Genomic DNA, 25537 nt, shown 5'->3' on the forward strand with positions numbered 1-25537 from the left:
TCCATCACTAAGTCTTCACTGTGTTAGGATCTCAAGATGTTAGAAACCAGGAAATGTATGTACTGCATATCTTCCCCCTTTTTACTTTTTAAAATGGAAAAATTCATAAGATAATTTTCCACTGAAAATATCTTTAACATACTTTGAAAGTCACAAGATAGTGAAATGCTTTGCATACCTTTAGTTACCCAAAAGAGGAAAACACAATGAAATACTGTTCAAAAGAAAAAAATGAGGTCTTAAAACTGAAAATGAGGTTTGAGAATTGAACAAAGGAAACTAATGAAATCTTCCAGTTGACAATAAAATCCTGTGGTAGAATTCCTAAGAGAATATTTTTTCTTTACATAGACTATTTCAGACAGCATAAATAAATTTAAGATACCTATTGCACAACATGGTAACTAAAATTAATAATAATACATCAAATATACATGTGAAAACTCTTAGGGAAGTTGATTTTAATTATTCTCACCACAAAAAAAAATAACTATATAAGATCATGGAAATGTTAACATGATTTGGCCATTCTACCATATGCATCTAAGAAGTATGCTTTTTAAAAGATGAGTCTGGGTGACTTCCGGGAGAACATGGCAGACAGATAACAGCAGCTACGGAGGCTCTCTGAGATTGCCAGCTTAGAATCCAGGAATGGTGTGGTGTGAGGAGTCCTAAGCAAGGGGAGATATACCCTGCCGACCCAAGAATGAACTAAGCTGAGAGAAACTAGCTGGAAACGCAATGCTAGTGCTCTAACAAGAAGAGATAAAATCTCAAATGTGGAAGCTGGAACCTGCACCACTGGAAGCCATGATTTGAATTTCCTGCCACTGCTGCCACATCTGAATCAGCACAGCAGGGAGAGAGAGGCGCAAAAGCTCTGAGAGTGGGAATTGGCCAACGGAACTGAGAGTGGGACTGGCAGTGAGCCCTGCATCGACTGCAGTGAGTGAGAGGGACGGGGACTCTTCCATAGAGTAGGAGGCTCCAACAGAGGACATTCTGGGAACAAGCAGACTAGCCGGAACAGGATGTTGCAGTGACTTTAGTCACATATTCCCCTCTCAAGCAGGATGGGTGGGGAGCACTTGGCATGGTTGAAGCCACAGACTAAGACCCAGTAGGCTATCCCAAACCAGGTCCCAATGCCTGGTGGTACACCCTAGCAGTGAAGCCTTGAGTAGGTTGACCTGGAAGGGTGGGCCCAGCAGAGGCTGCCCAGATCTGTGTCTCCCTAGTACACTGCAGTTGGCAGGAACACCTAGCCGGTGGATTCAAACAAACTGTAACAAACAAAGAGAAAAAAAAAAAAAACTGGGCCTCCTACGTACGCTTGTATGGAAGGAACAAAAAGTATGGGAAGAGGAAGCAACAAGAAAGGGTCCTCAGCCCTCAATCCTGAGAACACTGATACAGGAAAGGTAAATACAAAGGAGAATCAGGACAGAAAACATGCAATATCAGACACAGCACCAACAGACATAAAGCGATATATCCAGAGCCTCATAGACGAGTTCAAAAGTGAAGTATTTAATGAAATAAAGCAATAAATAAGTAGAATAGTTAGAGAAATGCTAAGCACTGCCCAAGAAAAAACAGATGGTGGCATGGAAGAACAGAAAAAAAGGGGAGAATTGATTGATGGAGAAAATAGACAAAACATAGGATACGTGAAGCAGGTTCAAAGAGATTACCAGGAAACTAAAAACTCTATTGAAAGCTGGCATAACAGCTTGAAAGAAACTAAGGATAGATTATCTGAACTGGAGTACAGATTTGTAAGTGGGAGCATGAAATGAAAAACTTCTTAAAAATAACAAAGAAACAAACAGCAATAATACAAAGGCTAGAAGATGATAAGAGGATCCATAACTTAAGAAATAAGAACATAAAAGAAGTAGGGATACAAATAAATGAACTACAAAAGCTATTCACAGAAATAATCCAGGAGAATTTCCCTAATTTAGCAGAAGGTAAAGATACTCAGATGTATGAGGCATACAGGACCCCAGCCACTTACAACCCAAACAGAGCTACACCCCAGGTATATAATAATCAAAATTCCAGAAATCCAATATAAGAACAGAATATTAAAAGCTGTCAGAGACAAGAAACAGATCACTTACAAGGTAACACCCATCAGAATTACAGCAGACTTCTCAGCACAAACCATCAAATCACGAACAGCGTGGGTGGAAATAATTCAAGCTTTGAAAAATAATAATCTCCAGCCAAGATTGATATATCCTGCACAACTGTCCCTAGAAATTGATGCAAAAACAAGGTGCTTCCAGGATAAAGAGGAACTAGGGGAATTTGCAACCACCAATTCAACTTTACAGAGAATACTGCAGGATATTGTAAAAAAAGAAAAATACCAAGATTGCAGAAACAGTGGCAGAGAGGCCACAATGAATGGAGCAGAAAGCGAAATGAAGAAGACAAACTGACAACTAATGACAGAAAAAGAGCTCAACAGAAATCAGGCAGAGAAGGTTAGATGGTAGGAACAGCTATTTTGGAGAAAACAAGATATCATAATAGCTAGTGCTGATTTAATATCATCTTGTTTTGAAGTCCCATCAAGCTTTTGTTCTTCTGTCTCCATCGGTCTTAACATGTTATATCTTACTGGATTTTATTATATGTGATAACAAAAACAAAAACTTTTATAGACAAGGAGATTATACAGAAATCATTGTTCATTATCTGTTAGTTGAATCTAAATACCCTGTAATACTGTCATTCCCTTTAAGAGTTTTACATTGTCTTGATATGTTTGATGCTACAGTATACGAAGTTATACTCAAAGATTTCAAGGAAAGAGACACTATGGTAACTACTTTTATGTCGAGATTATCTTGTGGTGAAACACAATATTGCTTAAATGGTTATGTTTTGACTTGCGCTGTTTTGTTGTTATGCCCTCTTTTATCTCAATCTCCTCTTTTTATTATTTACTTTTTTATTTTTATCCTTTTAATTAAGGGAAAAATAAATAAAAAATAGAATATATTATAGTAACCCACTTTGATTTCCTATTAACTATTTGAAACCCTGTATTGCTCTCACCATCTTGTTTTGACTGATTTTCCTCTATTCTGTTTTGCTTGATAGTACCAAATTCAAAAGTATAGGCAACAACTGTGAAGACAATAAGATTCATTATGATGCCCATTCTGGTTGACTATTATCTTCTTTTGAAGACCTGTAATGTCTCCAATGTTTTGGTTTTATTGGTTTTGTTCTTTACTGTTTGTTCAATTTTATTATAACTGATGATATAGGCAATTCTTTTTAAGATAGCAAGAGGAATTATGGTAACCATTGTTGATCACCTTGTATTTTGTTTTTACATTATCTATTATGTCCATCCTTTTGATTTGACTGACTCTGTTCTGTTATGTCACATTTGGTTTTACTCTCTTCAAAAAAAAGTAATAAGAACTGTGGGAGTAATAAAACCCAAAATGTGTAATTGTCATTGTACAAAAGAGAGGAAAAGAAAGTGCTCTAAAGGACATAACTGCATGTATATTTAAGTGTATAAGATAGATAACCATATTACTGAGTTTTGTTGGATCATTGGAAAGAACTGTTTGCAATCTCACTGTTTGAATGTCCACTTTATATGCTTTAATTTTGTAACTTGAACAACTTTTTCTAAGATGACAATATGTAATCTATTAACTAGTGATTTCCTACTGTTTATTTTTTCTGAAATTATGTATAACTTGTACCCTTTTTCTGCTTTTTTTATTTTTCTCCTTAAATAAAAGAAAAAAAATCTATTAAAAAAATGATGAGTCTGAGTTTTAAAACTTCATTATAGTGGGGGCTGGGGATTTGGCTCAGCGGCATAAGCACCTGCCTTGCAAGCAGGCAGTCGTGAGTTCGATCCCTGGTACCGATGAAAAGTTAAAAGTTAAAAAAAAGTTAAAAAAAAAGTAAAAAAAAAAACTACATTATAGTAAAAGACAAATTATTATAAATCTCTCTTGGAATAATCTCCAACTGTGTGGTGAACAATTAAAGTCTTGCTGTGGGCACTTTCTGAATCAGTTCTGCAAGTTCTTTTTCATGAGTATCTTTACTCACACTATTGTGGCTGCCTTTATGTCTGGAAAAGTTTTGCAACTTTTCCCTCTCGTGGTCATTTTGACTTTGGGGAAGAGCCAGCAGGCACCCAGTGCCAGATCTCATAAACAAAGCGGGTGAGGAGGCATCATATTATTTTTCATAAGCCTGACCTCCGGTGGGGTGGCACTCAGCAGCATGCACTGTAATTCTTATCACAACAGATAAAGACACGAAAGAAGACTTCAGAATGTATTCAGAACATGGCAGTAAAGATGGAATAATTATGTCAAACACGGAGAAGTGTTTTGAGGGGAATAATGACAAAGTGTCTTCTATGGCAATCAATTGCTTAAAACTTAAGCATTCACTGTATTTTTTATCACATCATGTATATAAAAACATACTATACTCACCTGGCAAGGGAGATACCATGATCATGAAGGTGGTTTTCCCAGAGCAAGGCTTATCTATTGCACTCAAGAGGTAATGACCTCGGTAATTTCCCCAAATGTGAGAAACTCGACTGCATAATTTGTGACTGTTCACACTCTCTCCTGAAAAAATGTGACTAAATAAATAAAAACATATTGTGCATCATCAATCTACACCACTTTTATTTGTCAATTAAAAATGAGTAGGGAAATGCGATTTACATATGATCCTTTTTCTCCACAAGCTTTATACACAGCAATATATCATAACAAATTGCAAACAATGATAAATACAGGGATGCCACTCTCAGCTTTCAAGCCAGACATTAGAAGAGTGTTCAACATAAAACAATGCCATTTCCTTACTAGGTATATTTTCTGGTTACATATGCATCTTTGTGGACTAATTTACTATATTATGGATTGTCTTGGGAATTTTATTAAACTTTTAAAAGTCAATTGAGACCATTTTTTTAAAGACTAAGGCAAGATCTGTGAATTTACACTCATTATGAGCAATTCTACCAAATCTGATATACAGAGTAAATGGAGCTATTGTATGATGCTCATTGCCATCTTAATGCCCTCCCCATCCCAAATGAATGGTTATCAATACAGTTAATGCTTCTTTTTCAGTAATTACATTCCTATAGCATTAAATGGATATTCTTCCTCAGAGAAAATGCAGTAAAAAGGCTCCACAAAATCATTTTCAATTGTTCTCTTAAGCGATTAATTTGCAAAAACTATAATATGAGTATCTATTTGGGAAAGCAAGCATTCAAAATATTGCATTATTTCAAAATCCAAAGTAAACAGCTAGCAAGTTAGAGAAAATTCAAGATACACTTACATGCCTAGAAAATAAAAGCAGACAAGACAAGGTCTTAGAAGGTGTTATTTTCAAGAAGGAAAAAAAACACAGAACTGAAGAGAAGGAGAGAAAGGAAAGAGGAAGAGGAAGGGATGAAGGGAGAACAGTAGAAATAAAATGTGCTTTAATATAGAACCTTAAATCTCTTGTAAAACAATTAGGAACACTACTTTCATTTTTCAAGTGAATACAAAAACAATTTAAGAACATTTTTATGTTGTTCAAATCATTTAGTTAATTAATGTTTAATAATTTTATTAAGAGCAAAGGGGTGCGAGCATATTTAGCCAGAGGGAATTTTGAGTTAGTGCTGTGATTTTATTATACTCACAGACAAAACTTGAAACAAGCAGATCATGCTACTAATGGAGCCATTCGGCTACGCTATTAACGTTCTCTAAGCAGAAACAAACCAACAAATTGATTTTAAAACCATTTAACCCAAGTCACAGAGAGGTGGGATTGCAGTTTCCTGTCCTCCAAAGGTTTCTGATGGGTAAACTTTGCTTGTTTTTCTGCTATTCACTAAGTACTACATAGGCACATTTGATAAGGAAAACTGAGAAATGCTGGAGTACATGACTTCATATTTTATGTAGATTTTAAAATTTAATCAAGCATTCACTGGAAACCCTTCTGGTCACCAACAATATTTGCATTTGTAATGACAGTTCTTACGCTCCTCAAGTCTGCTCTAAACAGTAGAACTGGTGACTCTTCAATGTATCTGAGATTCTTTACAGGCCCTGTTCTCCTATGGCCTTTGTACCTCAACTCTGAGCTATGTGGTCTCTGGCAAGAGACAGCATCTGCTCTTTTCTGAGAAAGATAGGAATGAGATTAGGAAATATTGTATCTATTTGGTCTTCCTGATGCACAGCTCATAAAATCCTGGGATTCTCCTGAGTGCTGTCTGTTTGGTGAGCTAATGACCAGTAGCCAGGGGGCTCCTCTGTAGCAGCAGAACAGGACTTGGTCACCCAAGGAACCTGTCTGGCCTGACCCAAGGAAGACATTCCCAGTGAAGTGCACTGCCCTGTGCAAACAACAAGAACCCACTGGAAGAGCCACGCCTCCCTCTGCACACAGAACAGATGGCTGAAAAGCAATGCAGGGTTGATCATACACTCTTCCAGAAGCCAGCGGGTTCAGCATTGTCTGCACATCTGTGCTGCTCGACCCTGGAAATGTGATCCCTTACATTCTGCCCAGAATCCTTGATATTACAAACCCTATCCCTAAGCCCTATATTAACTGATGCGCTGTCCCAAAACACCTCCTGTCATCACTCCAGTGTCAACCTGCCTGTACCTAAATGGAATTAAACCCAGCCTCTCCCCCACAGGAACCCATCTCAGGTACGGCCTTTAACAGAACCAACCCACATTTAAAGGTTAGGACTTCAGCCCCACCTCCAAACCTCTAGAAAGGAGAGAGGGGTCGAAGGTTAAACTGGTTACCCATGGCCGATAGTATCATCAATCATGCCTATAAAATGAAGCCTCTGTAAAACCCCAAAGGGTAGAATTTGGATGACTTTCCAGGGAGCTGAACACATGGGGGATCCTAGAAGGCAGCATGAGAAAGGGCATGGAAGTTTGACAGCCTTTGTATCCTTTGTGATATTCCATAACAGATGTGTTTTCCTCAATACTCTGATCCCCTCTGGAAAATTAATTGAGTTTGAGAAGGGGTTGGAAGAACCCTTGATGCATAGCCAATCACAAGGCTTGAGACAGACATCACATTGTGAGCAATCTTAGGGCCTAAGCCCCTAACCTGTGCTATCAGATGCAGTCTTTGGGTGAGCAGTGTCTGAACTGGGGAGAATTAGAAGGCATCTAACTTCTCGCTGCTGTGTAACAGGTAGTTTGGCTGCCGAAGGGGAAAGACTCCCACACATCTTGGTGATAAGATGTGACAAGCTCTGGATATTGAAGGCTGGAGCAGCAAACACTGGGGTATTTCCCATGTCACAGCAGGCATTGATCTACGAAACATTCCCACGACGTACTCTTCCGCACTTCCTATCATTTTTGTGTTTCATCATAATCTTGTCTTTCAGTTAAATTTTTAAAGTTTATTTTACACAGTATAAAACCAAACAAAGGATTTTGTGTGTCTCCAAAGTGAGACAGAATGAAGCCAATAAAAGAAAAAAAAAAAAAAAAAAAAAACAGTGAAAGTGTTACAGGACTCCAAAGCAGGATAATAAGAACAGTGGCTACCATAATGCAATCTTTTAGTTCTCATTTCTGTCACCCTGGCTGTTGTCCATTATTGTCTGCTGCAGAATTTCTTCAGCCTGTAGAATCTGACTTCTACAGAAGACGCATTCCAGTTTCCTATCCTATCACAAGGCTCCTGCACTGCTGTGTTAGACCTGTTCTTAAGGTGCTTCCTAAGACAGGCAGCTCCTGGAGTCTTTGCCTCCCTTTCCCTTTTCAGATGTTGTTTCTCCCAGGCTTTGGGTTTCCTGTCTACACTGATGATCCCCTATGCTTGAATATGCAGTAAATTTTCCTACATCTTTATTTCTTTATTACTGCATGCTTGTAACGCATGACATTGCTCATGTTTATGCTCCTTGTGTGGAGTAGGTACACACACATAGCTTCTTAGTTCCACTTTCTCAGCCCTTTTTCTTCCCATCTCTCCCCAGCTCTTGATGCCTTTCCCATCTGTGAAAGTTCTGTCTCCCTACCTTCTCTTACATATCTTTTATTTTGTTCTTCCTTTATAATCTGGGCTTCGCATACAAGGGAATCTATGCGATGTTTAAGCTTGGGTGTCTGACATATTTTTTACTAATATGGTCTTGAGGTACATCCATTTCTCTATAGACAGCTCATTTATCTTCCTTTATGATAGTAATATTCCACTGTGTATAAACACCACATTTTCTTTATCCATTCCTCTGTTGATTGACATATAGGCTGCTTCCAAGATTTAGCTATTCTGCATTATGCTGAAACATGAACATGCACCTGTCACTGTACTATCATATCTTTAACTCTTTTTGGAAGACATTTAGAAAGGGAATAATTGGGGCAAATGGGATTTCCAGTTTTAGTTGTTTTGAGGCATGTGTATTCTAATTTCCATAGGGTTTGTGTTAGTCTGCACTCCCACTGGCAGTGTGGAATACTTCATTTTACCCCACTGGCTCATCAGCAGTTATTAGTATTTGATTTCTTCATACTGGTCATTATTTCTGATGTAAAATGGAATCTAAATCCTGTATTTTGACCTGTTTTTTTTTAATCACCTACATATTGAAGCATCTCATTATTTTAATGAAGGATCTTTCCCCCCAAAGTGCTTTAATGAAAATATTACCTCCCATGATAAAGTTTTATTTGAAGTCTGTTATAGTTCCTGAGATCCACAAGCAAAGAATTTTTAAAATCGAGGCACCTTGGATATCCAGAAGTTAAGCCATACAAACTTTCATGCATTCATATCTTTTCAAGTCACCACAGCTACTCAAGCAGTGGATTACATCCCCAAACTCCAGTTTATCTCAAGCATCCAGTGTGAAAAGCAGAATAAATTAGATATGGTGCAATACAGAAATTAAAGAGACTGTTTCAAGTGTCCCAGCCACAGCTCTCTCCTTGATTCCAAGGACAAAGTAGAAAGACAACAGACAAAGGATATGTGGGATTTTGTGTGTCCCAAAACTTCCTGAGAAATGGTGAGCAGAGAAAAATTTGAAGCCAATATTCTGAAAGAGCATAAGAATAACAAGAGCACAATAATAACAAGAATAGCAATAATAATAAATAAAATGATATAAAAAGCAAGTGAATATAGGGGAAAATTCCATTACTACAAAAAGATCAGAGATGATAGGAAAGTAACCGAAAACAAGGCATCTGTAACAGAATTCTCCAAAACCTACAAATTCTACTAGCAAATGAAAATGGTTCCCTGAAAATATATAACATAGACTTCCAGGAGAACATGGCAGACAAATAACAGCAGCCACAGAGGTTCTCTGAGATTACCAGCTTAGAATCCAGGAGCGGTGCTGTGTGAGGAGTCCTAAGTGAGGGGAGATGTACCCTGCCGACCCAGGAATGAACTAAGCTGAGAGAAACCAACTGGAAATGCAATCCTGATGCTATAACAGGAACAGATAAAATCTCAGCACGGAAGCTGGAGCCCGCACCACTGGAAACCGCGATTTGAATTTCCTGCTGCCAATACTGCGTCCCAATCGGCATGGCAGGGAGAGAGATGCGCAAAAGCTCTGAGAATGGGAATTGGCGAACCAAACAGCATTGAGAGCAGGACTGGCAGGGAGCCCTGCATTGACCTGAAATGAGTGAGAGAAATGAGGACCCTTTCATAGACTAGGAGGGTACAACAGAGGACATTCTGGGAACGGGCTGACTAGCCGGAACAGGGCCCTGTAGTGACTTTAGTCACATATTCCCCTCTCAAGCGGGATTGGTGGGGAGCGCTTGACCTGGTGACGTCATGAACTAAGATCCAGTAGGCTAGCCCAAATCAGGTCCCTGCACCTGGTAGTGCACCCTAGCAGTGAAGCCTTCACTAGGTTGATCTGGAGGGACAGGCCCAGCAGAGGCTGCCCAGGTCTGTGTCTCACTAGTACACTGCAGTGGGCGGGAACACCTAGCTGCCAAATTCGAACAAACTGTAACAGACAAAGAGAAAAAAAACTGGGCCTCCTACATATGCTTGTATGGAAGGAACAAAAAGTATGGGAAAAGGGAGCAACAAGAAAGGGTCCTTAGTCCCCAATCCTAAGAACACTGATCCAGGAAATGTAAATGCAAAAGAGAATGAAGACAGAAAACATGCAATATCAGACACGGCACCTATAGACATAAAGCGATTATCACTGGAGCTTCACAGACGAGTTCAAAAATGAAGTATTTAATGAAATAAAGCAAGAAATAAGTAGAATAGTTAGAGAAATGCTAAACACTGCCCAAGAAAAAACAGATGGTGAAATGGAAGAACAGAAAAAAAGGGGAGAATTGTTTGATGGAGAAAATAGACAAAACATAGAATACATGAAGCAGGTTCAAAGAGATTACCAGGAAACTAAAAACTCTATTGAAAGCTGGCATAACAGCTTGAAAGAAACTAAGGATAGATTATTAGAACTGGAGTACAGATTTGTAAGGTGGGAACATGAAATAAAAAACTTCTTAAAAATAACAAGAAAACAAACAGCAATAATTCAAAGGCTAGAAGATGATAAGAGGATCTATAATGTAAGAATTAAGAACATAAAAGAAGTAGGGACACAAACAAATGAACTACAAAAGCTATTCACAGAAATAATCCAGGAGAATTTCCCTAATTTAGCAAAAGGTAAAGATACTCAGATGTATGAGGCATACAGGACCCCAGCCAACTACAGCCCAAACAGAGCTACACCCAGGCATATAATAATCAAAATTACAGAAATCCAATATAAGAACAGAGTATTAAAAGCCATCAGAGACAAGAAACAGATAACTTACAAGGGAACACCCATCAAAATTACAGCAGACTTCTCAGCACAAACCATCAAATCACGAAGAGTGTGGGGGGGGGGAATAATACAAGCTTTGAAAGATAATAACCTCCAGCCAAGATTGATATATCCTGCACAACTGTCCCTAGAAATTGATGGAAAAACAAGGTGCTTCCAGAATAAAGAGGAACTAGGGGAATTTGCAACCACCAATTCAACTCTACAGAGAATACTGCAGGATATTCTAAAAAAGAAAAATACCAAGATTGCAGAAACAGTGGCAGAGAGGCCACAATGAATGGAGCAGAAAGCGAAATGAAGAAGACAAACTGACAACTAATGACAGAAAAAGAGCTCAACAAAAATGAGGCAGAGAAGGTTGGATGGTAGGAACAGCCATTTTGGAGAAAACAAAACATCATAATAGGTAGTGCTGATTTAATATCATCTTGTTTTGAAGTCCCATCAAGCTTTTGTTCTTGTGTCTCCATTGGTTTTAACCTGTTGTATCTTATTGGATTTTATTATATGTGATAATATAAACAAAAACTTTTATAGACAAGGAGATTATACAGAAACCATTGTTCATTTTCTGTTAGTTGATTCTAAATACCCTGTAATACTGTCATTCTCTTGAATGGTTTTACATTGTCTTGATATGTTTGATGCTACAGTATATGAAGTTATACCCAAAAATTTTAAGGGAAGAGACACTATGGTAACTACTTTTATGTCGAGATTATCTTGTGGCGAAACACTATTTTGCTTAAATGGCTATATTTTGACCTGCACTGTTTTGTGGTTATGCCCTCTTTTTTATCTCAATCTCCTTTTTATTATCTACTTTTTCATTTTTATCCTTTTAATTAAGGGAAAAATAAATAAACAATAGCAGGATATATTATAGTAACCCACTTTGATTTCCTATTAACTTGATTTGAAACCCTGTACTGCTCTCACCATCTTGTTTTGACTGATTTTCCTCTATTCTGATATACTTGATAGTACCGAGTTCAAAAGTATAGGCAACAACTATGAAGACAATAAGATTCATTGTGACACCCATTCTGGTTGACTGTTAACTTCTTTTGAAGTCCTCTAATGTCTCCAATGTTTTGGTTTTATTGGTCTTATTCTTTACTGTTTTGTTTAATTTTATTATAACTTATGATATAGGCAATTCTTTTTAAGATAACAAGAGACATTATGGTAACCATTGTTGATCACCTTGTATTTTGTTTTTTATATTATGTATTATGTCCATCCTTTTGATTTGACTGACTCTGTCCTGTTATGTCACATTTGGTTTTACTTTCTTCAAAGAAAAAAAGTAATAAGAACTGTGGGAGTAATAAAACCCAAAATGTATAATTGTCATTGTACAAAAGAAAGGAAAAGAAAGTGCTCTAAAGGATATAACTGCATATACATTTAAGTGTATAAGATAGATAACCATATTACTGAGTTTTGTTGGATCATTGAACAAAACTGTTTCCAGTCTCACTGTTTGAAAGTCCCCTCTATATGCTTTAATTTTGTAACTTGAACAACTATTTCTAAGATGACAATATGTAATTAACTAGTGATTTCCTACTGTTTATTTTTTCTGAAATTTTATATAACTTGTACCCTTTTTGTTTTTTTTTCTTTTTTCTCCTTAAATAAAATTTTAAAAAAAGAAAATACATAACATAAACCTTGCAATCTCAATTTAAATTCATGAATCCATGCTGTATTTTTCTACTCTATAAATTTATTGCAAAATTGATCAAACTTATTTAATATTTAGACATTTTATTATTAAGACCAAATACATTTGTACATCATTGCCTAAAACTAAATCACTACAAAGTCTGTGCCCTAAGACTCTTATGCCTGTAAGAGATGGATTGATTACAAGTGATTAATGACTCTGTTAGCTGAGTATTATCATTTACCATAATTGAATTACTTTAACAATGTGGCCAAGTATTAACTATTTCTAAATATATAGAGAACAGTACAAATAAAACACGCCAAGGAAACAAGGTCTTTGACCTTTAAAAACTATACTTTAATTACTTACCAATCTAATTTATGATCAACAATGCAGAACAATCTTTCAGGGTAGGATTTAAGTATATGCCGTATATCCTGCATTTGGAAATCTTCCAAGACCATTTCTTCAGTTCATTGTATATCAAGACCTGGCAAACAACTTGCATTGCTATACATTTTAAATTTGGATACTTTTTATACTTATTACAGTTTTTCTGAAAATGACCAGCTTTCAGGATTTACAGATACTATATTGTAAGCATTGTTCCTTTGAAGAGAGGATGAGTTTTAATTTCATGTGGTTTCAAGTCTGAATAACTTTTTTAAATTAATAAATACATCCATACTACAAAAGCATAGTTATAATACAACTAAATTGAATTACAGTATTCTGTTAAATTATTTATGGAGTCATTTTGTGGTGTCTAATGGCACTACCTAGAGATGATTTTAAGAGTTTTTTTGCTTTCCTAACAAATCTGATAACTTTTATTACATGCTGAAACAAAGATTTCATCCTACATTCATTGTTTAAAAACTCTCTGGAGGTATGTGTTACATACAGTAAAATTCACCCATTTCAAATACAATTAAGTGATTTTTAGTAACTTTGCCAAGTGATTGCAGTGTCATCGTAAGTCGTTTTGAAACAATTTTTCTTCCACTAAGAACTCTTCTACCTTGGATTTCATCTCTCTTCCCATCCCGACCCCTATCAGTCCCTCACTCACTTTCTGTCTTACAAACTTACCTTCTCCAGACATTTAAAATGTTGGTGTAAACTAGATGTTAGACTTAAGCTACTAGGGAGGAAGACAGTAAAACTATTGAGTTGAAATTTATTTCCTTCTCCATTTGTTGGGAAATGGGGGTGACGTAGTCCAGGGCCTAACAAAAAAACACTGGTAATTGGATCTCACAGTAAATAAAATAATACTTGATAGAAAGATTGCCCTTATCTGTGGAATGCTTTTAGGGGGATGAGCAGGATTTAGGATTATTTATTGTAATCAAACTTAGGATCTATAAATGACTAAGGTAAAATGTCACACAAGTAAGTTCATATCATCTGGCTATAAAATGGATATATTTCATATCCTGAAGGTTACAATCTTCCCAGAACCCCATCACCAACAAAGACTGAGTGTGGCCGTGGTAACAGGGTCTGGCCGTTTCTTCCCCATGCAGAGTTCTAATATTGCTTCCCAGTGTTGCATAGACTTCACTAAGATCCACTCTATCTACCCATTTCTATGCCTCCCCTTCCCTTCATAGCTGTAGATTTGCATCAGAGGCTGCAAGTTTTCTTGATTAATTCATGCTTTCTTCCCTTTTTTATTCTACAAATGGTACTTTTCAATACATTTAGTTGGGGACTGAATTGTGTCTTCATATTTTCTGTGGGAAAGCTCTAGGGCCTTGTCTGAATGTATTTGAAACAGGACTTTTAAGCAAGTAATTAGCGTTGAATAAGGTCATTGGTTAGGGCTGCAGTCCAATATGACTGTGTTGATTATAAACAATAACATAGACCAAGAATGGGCACACGGTAAAAAGCCTATGCAAACCAAGCAAGATGTTGGCCATCTACACCCTAAGGAGAAACAGCTGAGGTGGAGCCATAATTCCTGGCACCCTGATTGGGGACATCTGGCCTCCAGACTCTGAAAAAATAAGTTTCTCTTATTTAAGTCACAAAATCTAGTACTTTGTTACGGCAGCCATAGCTGACTTGTATAAACCTCTCACAGTCCTATTACCAATGCTTCCCAGACAACCCAAAAGATACATTCTAAGAGTTGACCTTAGCAGAGTAATCTAATTAAGAATTTATCTCCCAGTTCATGAGATCAAGCCAAAGAAGATTTCTTTCCTGCACAATGGTTTAGCTTTTACAGAAATGCAAACACAGGTTCAGAGAGTGCCAGCAATACAAGTTAAATTTAATGCCTCCTTCCCCTTGAGAGCTTGTAGGGATAAAGTCCTGGCCAAAGAGAAGAGAACAGGCTACTATCCCTCAGTCCAACTCTATCAACAGGGAATAGTAAAGGAACTTCCATTCTGACTGCTAGAGGTCTTCAAGAGACCAGAGATTAAGTCACTTAGAATGCATTTCTGTGTTTCTGCCTCTGCAGGTGCCACAGAATCTCCTCGAAGTAATTTTCATATTTTTCCTGTTAACTCGGACTGTCCTCAAGAGGAATCGGTTGGGAATTCACTTTGGTATCAAAGCAAAGTCATGGCATTCAACAGCTGATTCATCTGGCTGCTAAAGCTGTCGATGAATGTGAGGACCAGGATGTTCGGGAACAAAAACATTCTTAAACTATAAAAATTCATTTCACAGATACACCATAATGGCAAAATTCACAAGACCTGTAACATAAAATTCTGACAGGCATATACAGCATCTAGGATACTCTTGAGCTGCTAGTAATATAAAGTGGTAAAAAATATCTAGTGGTTTCTTAAAAAACTAAACATATATCTATGCTATGATCTGGCAATTCTAGTGCACTGGAATCTATTCAGGGAAAATTAAGAGAAGTACTCACACCAGAGAACGTTCCATGTAGTATTATTAAGCTTAGCCAGACTGGAAATAGCCCAAGCATACACATAATGAAGAATGAATAGACAAAATTTCAGAGTGGTCACAGAATGGTAAACAGAAGTATACAGGAATAGCTCAGTGATAGCTGAGACAATATAGATGAAATTCAATGGAAGGAGCCTTATCCAAAAAGGGACAGAATAAGTGATTCCACTTACATGGAACTCTAGAAAAGGCCAAGTTAATTGATAATGAAACAATCAGTAGTGATTGCCTCCTGAATTGGCATGGAAGCTCAATTTTTATCATCATTCCAAAGATCATAGGGTTTGGTGTCACTTTGTTGGCATAGCCAACCCCATTATGCATCAGATTTTTCTTCTTTTATGGTTTCCTTATATTAAAGAGAAAACCTTGGAAAGTAAGCAGAGAATTCTTATACATTTCTGTTACTTATTTTATAGATTTCTCAACACCTAGTTGAACCAAAAACTGCCTGTGAAATGTACCTTTATAGAATCTTCTCAAAGCATTCATTTAAAAATTCACTTTTCTTTCTCATACTGTTTTATATGTACCATTTATTAAACTATATTTTTTTTTGGTCTTTTTCATTTTTTTATCGGTTCCAGGGATCAAACTCACAACTGCCTGCTTGCAAGGCAGGAGCTGAGCTAAATCCCCAGCCCCTATTAAACTATATTATAAGTTAATACTACTTACAATAGCAAATCAACTTGGTGTAGAGAAATTAGGTTACAAACACAATTACATTTATGTAAACAAAATTCCATTGTGGCACATAAAATTTCAACCTTACTTTAAAGTTTCTTTTTTGCTGTTTTGTTTTGTTTTGTTTTGTTTTGTATCGGGGATCAAACTCATGACCTTGTGCATGCCAGGCAGGAACTGTGTTGCTGAGTATTTCGCTAAAAGAAAAACCAAAATAATTCTTTCCTGTCAATCATTCAGTGCTGTTGTTTGCTTATGGTGTAGTTTGAAGTCTTCTATGACACAGCCTCATTTGATTCCTTTTTCAAAATTTTCTCATAAATTCTTTAAAATCATGATTGTCTATTCTCTTATTATCTCTTCATTTGTGTACCATTTTCTGATTCTCTTTCTCTCTCTTTCTCTCTTTCTTCCTATTCTCCCTCATTATCAGCGTGTTAGATGAACTATTTTGGCTCCTTTGACATCTACTCAAAATAAAGACATTTCAAGGCTACCTTGCCCCTAGGTGTGGCCACATGGCATGGCCCTGGATAGTGAGGTATAAAGCAGAAGTCCTAAGGGAGAGTTTCCCCACCAAAAAAAAAACAAACTAGGATCTTAAAGCACTTTGCATTTTCAATTAGGCAAAAATACTCAATTTCATACAACCAAAATCAAGAAAGCATTTCAAAAGAAATTTTAGCAAGTCTTTAAAAGGAATTTTCTGTTTAAGAAATAGTACAAACTATATTATCTGAGAGCTCTATTCCATAAATGGATTCGTTTACTTACACATAATGAACAAACAGAAAAGAAAGAAAATGGAAAGAAGAAACAAGAAAAGATGATCACAGATTTTTAAGTATTATATAAAATGGTTCCTAGTCTAGATATCAATGCTGCCCCAGAGTATATGAAACAATGAAATAAACACTACATTCAATTAACTGTTCATTTTCTTTGGGAGTAAATCCTTTGAGCAGAATATTAACAGACTTTTAAAAACTTGCTTTAATACAGATCTTAAAACAAGACAGATGTTATATTTTGAATAATATCATAAGGAATATTAAAAGTTAGCTTCCTGGTACTGTTGACCTTTGCTTTTTCTTCTAACTTTTTGCCAGTCACTGTGAATAATCAATTGTGTAGGTGATATTTATGCTGCCTCATCAGCATCACTGTGTAAAATGAAACTGCAGGAAGGAGAAACTCTTTAGGGCCCTATATAAGATCAAAGTAGTCTATGAAATCTGCTTGGAGAATTTTTCTCCATCTTCAATCTCCAGCCAGGAGTAGGGAACAGAGCAAAGAGTAACCACTGCCCCAAGAGTGACTGTTTTTCAGTCAGTGTCCTAGGTAATGGCAGGACGCAGCCCAAGACCACTTAGGTCCTTCAGGGTCATTCACACCTTCCTTGAGTCTCTAGACTCACCCTTTAGACTCCCAATAATTCTGGGACCCTGAAGAAAAAATCATGGGAGTTTCCTTTTGGGTTAAGTCAATCACAATTGATTTTTGTTTCTAAGCAACAAAGATAGGATTCCACTGACTCAAGCAGTAAGAGTGATTAATGTGGTGGATTAATGGTCACTGTAAGTGAAAATGCCCAGCTGAACTGAGTCAACATAGTTCTGGGCTTGGAAGACCCACCAGAGTATTGCTGTCAGAACCGGAATAGAGGGGAGGATGGCATGCTGATTTTCCTTGGAAGAGCCTTACTCCTGAATCTGGAGGACTGCAGAGCAATTCACCTGTGGGAACCTGCAAGAGATTCCAAATAATATCTCACCTCCTGCCCACTCCCTACCCTCAGAAAAGGACAGGATGCCTTTTCTTCAGAGGAGCTCCAGTCTTTGCCTTCACCTGGGTGTCATCTTCTCGCTTTTTCACAGACTCTAGTCTTCAGCACTGGCTCATGGGATTTCTCTTATAAGTCTTTACTGAAACAAAATTGGTCGCAGAAGTGGGGTCATTACTGTAATGTTGCCCGACCAACATTAATGTGCCTCAAAAGCCTTGAAAATTAATTTGGAAAGGTTTTGAGAGACCAATCAAAAAAGCAGCCCTGGAATATATAGGAGACTCAGGACAGAGCTTGGAAAACCAGAGAACTGATGGAAATGCCACCTGTTAGGATGAGGCTCAGGAGGTTTCTGTTTTGAAGGACTTCATTGGCTGCTGGATACCATGTAGCGTATGTTGTGCTTTGGCAGAAAGTTGGTCTGTCTTTTGCTGGTGTTTAGAGATACTACCTAAAAAACTTCAAAGCAATCTAGTGTTGGAATGTTGCTTTTTGTGGGCAGTTTTCTTCATGTGAACTTGACTATTCTTGTCCTCAGAGGAGCTCGGGTCCACACTGTCACCAGGATGGCTGCTGTTCTCATCAACAGAGCTCTTGTTTTCACTTTGAACATCACTTCCTGGCTCTGGGGAAGAACCTTCAGCCTGCTGGCACAAATCCTTCACCTTATCTTCCCAAAATTTTTAGCTTCCACCACTGACCTTCGAGCCTTCGAGGTGCATATCCTCAATACAGAGGATTGCAGGAGATGTTGCCATGGGCTTTAGGCCTCCAACTAGATGCCTTGGTGACACTGACATGGGTCTTATGCCTTCAGCTGAACTCGAGCAGGACACAGCTATGGAATCCAGGCCCTGGCTGGACTCATCAGGATTCCAGCACATGGACAGGTTGCTTTACACTCTTCTGCATCTGACTTTTTGGGTAAAAATTATAAGGTACTCCTATGAATATTTGTTCTGCAGTAAAGCTATTCCCTTGGAAACTTTGACTAAAACACTCACACAGTAAGAAATCAAAATCAGGCTAAGCAGCCAAAACACCAGAGCTTTAACAATAGAAGAGGTGGTATCAAGCCATAAATTAATTTTATTCTATTATAAAATACTTACATTTTTTAGGAGTAACTATTCCCTCAGTCTATTTTTAGATGTTTCAAAGTTCTGATCATCGTGCAAGGAAGAATGTGCCCACCTAAATACCCTCTATCTCTTCACACACCACCCACACTGAAAACTCAGGGGATGCCAATTAACAAGCAGCTTCTCAATCTTATCCAAGAAGACAAACAGATGTGTGCAGAAAGAGCCTGAGAATCTGAATTTCAAAGAGCTTTACATGGATTGATAGCCCAATTAGGCTTGAAAACTTAAAGATACATTAAAAAGAGACATCAAAGGGGTTTTATTCAGAGTAGTAAAAAGTTTTTTTCTTACTGATAGGTTAAAACATTATCCTTAGTATAGTCCTAGTATTTGGATACAAAGAGCTAATCCTTAAATATCTCCTTCTGGTCCTATGAATAAAAAATTGGAATCATTTCATAAATGTATGATATCAAATATGTTGTCAGATTTTTAAAGGGAGCATTTGGAGGGGGAATATTTTCATCACATGTCAGCTAGTGGAATTATAAAACATGAATTTATAAAAAAGATGTCAGGATGATTGGCCACAGGAAGAACCTTAATACAAAGCTTTCTCTCCTCATTTTTCTCTGCAATATATTCTTTTTATATTCTCTTCCCTACAAAATTATTCTGCTTAAAGCTAAAAAGAATAGTGAACACAAAGAGGACAATAATAGTCCATCATTCTCAGCCTCTTACCTGCTGTTGCATGTCTGATCTATGATGAACTGGATATGCATGTTACTAGTTTAACAATCTAGTTATTTAGAACTTTCAGTCAGCCTCCTTGATTTATTGCCCTGCGAGATAATAATACATTCTAACACCTGAGAGAAATCTCTGTATGTATCTAAAACAGAATAGAAATGTTATGCTAGAGTCTAGGCACAAGAGAAGACACTAGAGCTTAGTCATAGTGTTGGGTCTTCCCATTTTATAGTAAGATGCCAGCAAATAAATGTGTAAGATTCGAAGAAGGCATAAAGCATTAATCTGGTTTCAATTTTTCCCTTTCCTTCAGTGACTTATCTTTTGCAACAGTGTCTCTAAAACCTCATTTTGTTACATGAAAGCCACGGTGATATATGTGTGATATCAAATATGCCATCAGACTTTTTTTAAATTTTATTTAAAAGGAAAAAGAGAAAAAACAAAACAAAACAAAGCAATGTAAGGGTACAAGTAATACAGAACTACAAAAAAAAAAAAAAAACAGTAAGAAATCACCAGTTAATAGATTATACATTATCATCTTAGAGATAGTTGCTTCAAGTCACAGTATCAAAGCATACAAAGTGAACATTCAAACAGAGAGACTGCAAACAGTTGTGTTCAATGATCCAACCAAAAACATTAATATGGTCAGCTATTTAACACCCCTAAACACACTTGCAGTTGTATCCTTTAGAGCACTTTTTTTCCCCTCTCTTTTTTACAACAAAATTTACACATTTTGGGTTTTATTACTCCTTAGTTCTTATTACTTTTTTTTGGAAGAGAATAAAGTCAAATATGGCAAAACAAAGCTGTCAGTCAAAACCAAGGATAGACATAACACATGATGTAAGAACAGAGTACAAGGTTATCAACAATGGTTACCATAATGTCTCTTATTTCCTTAAAGAGAATTGTCTATCTCATTAGGTATTATAAAATTGAACAAAACAATAGAGAACAAGACCAATAAAACTTAAACATTGTAGACATTACAGGACTTTTAAAAGGAGCATGTGGAGGCAAAATTTCTTCATTCTGTGTCAGTTAATAAACTTGCAAAATAAAAACAATCCTTAAGAAAGATGTCAAAGGGTCACAGGCAGCAGGAAGGATTTCAAAACCTCCTCCTTCACTGTTCTCTTCATTAGGGTCAGCCCTGCTTACTAAGTGAGAGCTGGGGAGGAGAGCCTGTAATAATGACCAGATGCCCCTCCTCCTCCAATGGCTCCCTTTGAAAATCTAATGCTGTATTTGATATCATACAGTTATGAGAGGATTTTGATTTGCTGACACTTTTCAACTCGTGTATCTTGTCCCAGGAAAGGAAGATGAAGTATACAGGAGAATTGGGGAAAGTGACCTTCTAAAGGTAAAAACCAGGCTGTTATTCACAGTCACGAGCATGAAGCTGAAGATCTGGGGCTGTATGGGTTTTCTCTCCCACCTCCCTTCAGAGGTTCTAAGTCTCTGTCCCCAAGGTCGCCACAGAAGGAGAGTCCACCAGAGTCAGGAACTGTGCTGCTCTTAGAAGCTCCATGAAGTACTTGGAGGTGACACCTGGTGTCAGGTGGTTCTGGTCATCACACTAATCGTCACACTACTCTTATCTAGTTTAGATCAGGAATTATTTAAATACAAGCAAAACAGTGAAGATTTTCTTTTTTTATATTTTGAGAGAAAGTCTCACTCTGCAGTTCAGACTGGCCTTCAACACATGATATAGTTCTCAGGCCGGGCTCACACTTGTGGTGATCCTCCTGCCTCAGTCTCCCTGATGCTGGAATTATAGGCATGTGCCACCTCACCCGGTTTATTTTGATTCTAGGATTAGGGCTCTATTTTAGGAATAACACATCCTCTATATAGTCCTAAATGGTCCTATCTAGCTCAGTAAGTATCTAAATCAAGCCTTTGGTAGAAATTCTGTAATAATAATTAACTCTTCTGCTGCCCTTATTTCTCCTAAATTTAACTGAGTTGGAAGAGAAAATTGAGAGAAGTCACTTTTTAAGTACAAAAGCAAGGAATTCACAGTCTTAGCTCAAACTAAAATACTCGAGGTTTTATGCTTTTGGTTAGAATCAATGAAAATTTGAGTTTAAAAGTTTTACATATATAAATATGCAAGTCCTGGGTGTGCGTACACATACAATTATGTAGGTCAAGAAGTTAAATTATTTGAATGTCTGATCCAGCAGCAATTGAAAATTATCTTTGTCAGTCTCTACGCTATACACCACTATTTTGCAAAGGCAATACAGTTTACATTCTGTAATTCAGTGTAATAATACATGTATCAGTCAGTGTTCACTAGAGAAGCAGATCTAATATAAGACATATACATATATTTACAAGGTGAATCTATTTAGATTTTGATTTACAAGATTTAATAAAAGACATATTTATATATAAGATTTATAAGATATATATTTATAAGGTATATTTGCATTTAGATTTAAATTTATAAGACTTAATTAAAATATATATATTTATATATATTTATAAGATATATTTATATTTACAAGATATATTTAGATTTACAAGATTTAATAACAGATATATTTATATTTATATATAAGACTTATAAGGTATATATATTTATGTTTACAAGATAAACCTAGATTTAGATTTAGATTTGCAAGATTTAATAAAATATATATTTATATATAAGATTTATAAGATTATATATATTTATACTTACAAGGTAAAGTTATATTTAGATTTAGATTTACAAGATAGGCTTAAAATGGCTGCCTGCAGAGTCAGTGTAGAAAAGCATAAAAGAGCTCAAGCCAAAATTCACAGGCCTGGGGCACAGGGGCATGACTGTATCAGGAAGTCGAAGGGTCTGCTATGGGAGACTAAAGGGTATACACTGGTTGCCAGGAGACAATATGGAAGCCTATGGTGAAGACTGGAGCTCCGCTGAAGAGCAGGAAGTGAGCCCTCCTCCTTCTTTCCCCTTTTTATTCCCTCCAGGCTATGAGCCTGGTGGCTGGTGCCACTCACATCCAGGGGTGTCTCCCATCTTCAGCCAATCCATTCAGTCACACCCAGAATCATGCTAGGCCAACCAGCAGGGCGTTTCTTACAAACTGACCCAACAGGAAACTATCACAATGTAGAAATGGGTAATGACAGATTTTAAAGACCAAAAATCCTTTTACATTTTGTAATACATGGAGAGAAACTTACATGCTACACAAAATGTAATCATCCTTCTTAGCAAATAATTTATTTAAATTATTATGTTAACATGACAAGAGGAATTGTTCTGATAAACACCTCTTTTATTGGTATCTGTGATGCATAATTTTTACAGCATTTCTTGAGTGGAATTGGTGCAGGTACATAACACACCTTAATTCCTTCCCTTGGCCCCTTTTATTCAGCCCTCTTCTCCCTTCCGCCTCATCTCTTGATCCCTCTCGCGTGTGAGAAACATCTATCTCCTTACTTCCTGTTATCTTTCTTTTCTTTTTTCTCTTTAATTATAATTTGGGTTTCTCACATAAGAAAAATCATGTGATTTTTAAGCTTGTGCGTCTTATTTATTTCACTTAACATTATGGTCTTGAGGTGCATCCACTTTTCTACAAATGACTCATGTTCTGAAACAAATAATAATTGCATTTTTATTTTATAAACCTTAAGGTATTAATCTAAAAAAATCTAAGCAAAAATATATCCATTTGGTCACACCCAAAATTATGCTGGGCCAAGCAGCTGGACATTTCTTATAAGCTGATATATATTCCAAAGAAAATTATTTCCTTTAAATAACTATGAAATCACTAATCAGTCATGGAAAAGTTTCCCTTAACCCGAATTCATTTTCTAGAAAAACCACAGACATGCTTTAGTTATGACATTACAGCTGTTCTCAGATCTATACTACAAATACAGTATTACATATCATATATCCTTTGCAATTAGAAAAAAAAGACATAGAACATGTTAAACACCTCAGAGGACCTGCTATAGAATTTTAAGGAACCACTTTCAAAAGAACAACAAACAACTGGGTATTTCTCAGGTAAAGAAACACTGGCACTAATAGCAACCTGGTGGACAGTTAGGCTCAAAAAAAAAATCCATTTGTTAAAATTTATGCTGAATCCAGTGGAGTGAAAAAGCACCGCAGGCTGACCGTGAGTCATCTCCTGCACAGTCGAAGGCCTGAGTAGAGGTTTTATCAGCAATATCTCCTCAGAACATATTAGATAATAGATAAGAAGAGAGATTAGCTCTAATTACTGCACAGGAGTGCACCTACCAAGTTGCCTGTGTGCTCAAGAGTAATAGCTTTCTATACAGATCTCCACTGAATTTGATAAAAGCTAGTCCTATCTGATAGTTAATGAGTGTTTGGAAGTGCCAGGTTTGTGCTAGATCTTTTAAAAGGAGCAACTGATTTAATGCTCAGAACAAGTCGACAACATAATATGAGTCCCATTTTTGCCAATGAAATAAGACCTGTATTAAGGATCATCCTGTGTTAAGGAGCAGAAGCCCACGGACCTTAGAGCCTGGAGCCCAAATTCAAAACCAGGCTGGCTAAAGAGCCTCTTCTTGTAAAGGTTAGTCCTCTCTCAACAATGCTACATATATGACAAATTTTTTACAAAGCAGAAAATGAGTTCTAAAGTTTTAAAATAATTTTCTCCAAACTAATAGGTCTTCAGGACTTTAGGGCCAGCTCATATTTGCTTGTGCTCTTTGACTATACAATACACTACTTTGTCTAGTCAATAAAAATAGAAAAGGAAAAAGAAACAAAATAATTAAGCTTCTGGAACAAAAATTGGCTTTGAAAAAGTAATTGCTAAAATGAGATGCAGATTTCACCATTTTCACTAATCCTTTTCTTTTATTTACAACCCCAGTGCTCTTTGGAAATCATTCAACAACAGGAAGCAACATGCCTGAGCTTCTTCACTCGCCTGGCAGGGAAGATTTGGATTCCAGCATAAACATCACTTTGCAATCACTTTGTGGTTTGACTGCCAGAAGATACTGTCACAGCTTTGCAAGAAAGAAACAAACACATAACTCCTGGTGGGCATGATATGCAGCTTCATAATCAGCAGTGAATTAAAGGATTCTAATTCCATTCTGATATGTAAGATGCAAAGACAGTGGCTGCTTAACTCAGATTACTGGAAATTTTAAAGTGTATTTTTCTAAGGATTAATTAACTACAGGTAATTGTCAATCATTTTCAACGTTAACATCTAATTGCATCCATTTGCTAACTTCTCTGTTATAATTTTAGAGTGGTTGCCAGCATATAACATGCATACCCAACAATTTGGATAAACTCAAAATGGGTAACATTATCACTGAGAAAAACAGAAACAACTCATTTATGCTAAGCATATGTTAGTAGTTTGGAGTTAGAGGACCATAAGAAGCATCCAGTATGGTATTTTCCACCTACTAGATAAAATTTAGATGCATAGGTTCAATTTTCAGAGTAAGATAACATCTAAAACCTTTAGTTTATTCCACAGAAAAATCTAATGAGAAGAGGAATACCTAACATTCACACTGAAATATTTATGAAAATACAGACTGTATATGAAAAAAAAAAAAAAAAAAAAAAACACAGAAGGACTTCCAGAAGAACACGGCAGATAAATAGCAGCAGCTTCGAAGACTCTCTGAGAAACTGCACTTGAAATCTAGGAATGGTGCCG

At 36.7% G+C, this 25537-nt stretch overlaps 1 pseudogene; it reads left to right on the forward strand.

The window, feature by feature from the left end:
- The first annotated feature begins 4488 nt into the window (after positions 1-4488).
- On the forward strand, positions 4489-4642 carry LOC111754194 (U1 spliceosomal RNA; annotated as a pseudogene).
- The last annotated feature ends 20895 nt before the right edge of the window (positions 4643-25537 follow it).

This window comes from Cavia porcellus, unplaced genomic scaffold, assembly GCF_034190915.1.
Source record: "Cavia porcellus strain 051 isolate PalLab524CR breed Dunkin Hartley unplaced genomic scaffold, mCavPor4.1 scaffold_12, whole genome shotgun sequence".
Lineage (NCBI taxonomy): Eukaryota > Metazoa > Chordata > Mammalia > Rodentia > Caviidae > Cavia > Cavia porcellus.